Source organism: Pristiophorus japonicus, chromosome 25 (assembly GCF_044704955.1).
Source record: "Pristiophorus japonicus isolate sPriJap1 chromosome 25, sPriJap1.hap1, whole genome shotgun sequence".
Taxonomy (NCBI): domain Eukaryota; kingdom Metazoa; phylum Chordata; class Chondrichthyes; family Pristiophoridae; genus Pristiophorus; species Pristiophorus japonicus.
The window spans coordinates 12,189,889-12,193,593 of NC_092001.1; positions in this window are offsets into that span (position 1 = coordinate 12,189,889).

Consider the following 3,705-nt stretch of genomic DNA (forward strand, 5'->3'; position numbering starts at 1 on the left):
TGCACTGTTCCTCCTTTCTCAGCTTCATGCACCATTCTGTCCTCATGCACTGTTCATCGGTTCTCGGCGCCATACAACGTACTGGTTTCCTACACTGTTCCTGTGTTCTCGCCCTTCTTCACCGTTCTTAGCCTCCTACACTCTTCAACTGTTCTCGGCCTCGTTCACTGTAAGTGGTCTCCTCCATAGTCCCGATGTTCTCGGCCTCCTTCACTGTAATTGGCCTCCTTCACTGTTCCTCTGTTCTCGACCTCCTTCAACTTAATTAGCCTCCTACTCTGTTGTCGGCCTCCTACAGTTATTGCCCTCAGAAACAGTAGCTCTGTTCTCGGCCTCCTTCACCTTAATTGGCCTCCTACTCTGTTCCTCATTTTTCGGCCTCCAGCACTGTAAATGGCCTCCTACTCTGTTCCTCTGTTCTCGACCTCCTTCACTGTTATTGGCCTCCTACACTGTTCCTCTGTCCTCGGCCTCCTTCACTGTAATTGGTCTCCGACATAGTGCCTCTATCCTCGGCCATCTTCACTGTAATTGGCCTCCTACTCTGTTCCTCTGTTCTCGGCCTCCTTCACTGTTATTGGCCTCCTGCTCTGTTCCTCTGTTCTCGGCCTCCTTCACTGTTATTGGCCTCCAACACTGTTCGTCTGTCCTCGGCCGATTTCACTGTAATTGGCCTCCTGCTCTGTTCCGCTGTACTCGGCCTCCTACATTTTTCCTCTCTTCTCTGCTGCCAACATTGTTCATCTGTTCTTGGCGTCTTCCACTTCTCGTCAGTTCTCGGCCATCTTCAATGTTCCTGGCCCCCTATGCTGTTACTCAGTCCTTGGCATTCTTCACTCTTCTCACCCTCCAACACCGGTTTTTAGCTTCGTACACTTTTCGCAACTGCCTACAATATGCTCCAGCTCCTACTCTATTCTCAGTCTCCGAACTTGTTTCTCCATTAAACACAATGAGGAACAGAACCAATGTTTTCGATTCGGCATTCTGATACGTATCGGAGTCAACACTGAGTTTCAAAACTGCAGTTCATAACCTCCGCTTCCACTTTCTCGGACGACAATTGCTGCTGATGGAGGACTGCTGCACTCTAACCTCTGGGGGTGGAGCAGTTATGGGCTGCTTCTGTGGATTCCTGGCATTGGCCGCCCGGGCTTGTCTACACAACTGGGGGTGGACAAGATGTGGGCTGGGACTTGGGCTGAAGGGGATCCCTGATGCAGGTACGGCTGGGCCACACAGTGTGGTCTACCCACATTTCTCTGCACATTTGTTATGCTGCACTCTCTCGCAGATCTGCTGCAAACATTAAGAAACATAGAAACAAAGAAAATAGGTGTACGAGTAGGCCATTCGGCCCTTCGATCCTGCACCGCCATTCAATGAGTTCATGGCTGAACATGCAACATCAGTACCCCATTCCTGCTTTCTGGCCATACCCCTTGATCCCGCTAGTAGTAAGGACAACATCTAACACCGTTTTGAATATATTTAGTGAATTGGCCTCAACAACTTTTGTGGTAGAGAATTCCACAGGTTCACCACTCTATGGCTGAAGATGATTCTCCTCATCTCGGTCGTAAATGGCTTACCCCTTATCCTGAGACTGTGACATCAACTCTGGGGCCAACTTTATTCCTTTAATTGCCTCATTAGCTTTGCACCTTCATCACATTTGTCGTTGAATAAATCTTGCCCAAAAGCCAATCACAGACATTCCCGTTTACCTCTCATCATCCTACCCCATTGTTCTCTGTCTCTATCATCGCATTAATGCTGTTCATCTTCGATATCTTCCATTTCTGAACAAATATTATCGACATGAAAAGTTAACTCTGTTTTTCTCTCCAAAGATGCTGCCTGATCTGCTGACTATTTTCAGCATTGTTACTTTTCAGTTATATTTATTGCAGTATTTTGAATTTATCAAATATTGAGGCATGGATATTAACAAGGGTGGCTTATGTAGGCGCTGGGCATGAGGAACGAGTAGGAACATAGTTTCAGACAAGATGTGCACGGGTCTGGATATTTACATGGTGGGTTATGTTGGCGGTGTGTGTAAGGAAGGGTAGGAGTGGAAATTCAGACAGGTTAGACGGTGGACTGGATGTAGGGAAGACTGAAATACTCAGTGTACGCCCTTTGTCCCTGATGGGTAGCACACGCTGGAATTCAGACAGATTGATATTCGGACTTCCAGTCCATCGAAGGAAACGGAGATAGGACTCAGTAGGAATGATCCGAACCCAAACCCAAAGCTGTCTGTTTTACAATCCAGTCCTTACTGCCTGCACTCAGGCACCGAGTATGTTTGTTCAGTAACTTTTAGTCTATTTTCTCTTCTCTTTATTACAGTGAATTTAGTGGCGATTGTGATCCTGTCCCGGGGAAAGTGCGGATTGTCCAGCTGCACCACTCGCTTCCTGGTGGCCATGGCCGCGGCGGATCTACTGGCTGTCACCACTGAGGTCACACTGAGGCAGCTCAATTGGTATTATTTCCCAATCTGTCTTCTGCATATTAACCCTGTGTGTAGTGTGATCGCTGTCCTCTCCAATGCGCCGACAGAATTTTCTGTCTGTTAACCGTCACTTTCACCTTTGATCGTTTTGTGGCCATTTCTTGCCCGAAGCTGAGAACCAAACATTGCATCGGGAAATCTGCGGCTGTGTTTCTGGCAACAACGGCATTCTACTCTGTTTAAAAAACGTCCCCAACTACTTTACACTTACAGCGGCGATGGTAATCGACAATGTGCCATGGTTATGTATCCCAATCCCAACCTATTCTACTGAGCAAGGATGGTGGGGATTTATTTGATTTGATACAGTTTTAAACCCACTGCTCCCATTCGGTTTAATTTTGTCGCTCAACGCACAGTTAATGGCCAGCCGAGTCCGTAAAGGACTGAGGGGTGAGAGCAAGGGAGAGAATAGCAGTGACCCAGAGATGGAGAGCAGGAGGAAGTCTTTGGTTTTACTCTTCACCATATCCGGCAGCTTCATACTGCTGTGGCTGGTATATGTTGTTGATGTCTTATATTATATTATTACAGAAGCAGGTGGCTATGAAACCAATGGTTCTTTGTATATCTCTGCACAAGCAGGAATTATGCTGTGGAAGTTATGTTGCTGCACAAACCCATTTATTTACAGGGTAACCAAGTCCAAGTTCAGAGAGCAGTTGAAGGGCGCGGTGATATATATGATTACCTCAATTATACAATTACTCTGTAATCAAAACAACTGAGCGCAGCCCAGAGGCGGGTCCCCCCAGTGTTTCCAGACCAGAAATGTAATATTTAGCTGCAGACTTCCGATTTTTGCTGCTCCACCAAAGGCAGACAGGCTTTCTGATGCCTGGGTCCCAAGCTCTGGGATGTCCTCACTAAACCTTTCCACCTCTCGAACCCTGCTTCTCCTTCAGCTGCCTGGGCCCCAAGTTCGGGGATTCCCTCCCTAAATCTTTCCACCTCGCGAAATTTCCTATTCCTTCAGCTGCCTGGATCCCATGCTCCGGGACTCCCTCCCGAATCCTCTCCACATCTTGCTGGGCTGCAAGTTCTGGGATTCCCTCCCTAAACGTCTCCACCTCGCGAAATCTCCTCCTCCTTCAGCTGCCTGGGTCCCAAGCTCTGGGACTCCCTCCCAAAAACGTTCCACCTCGCGAACTATCCGCCGACATCTTCCTGGGCTACAAGTT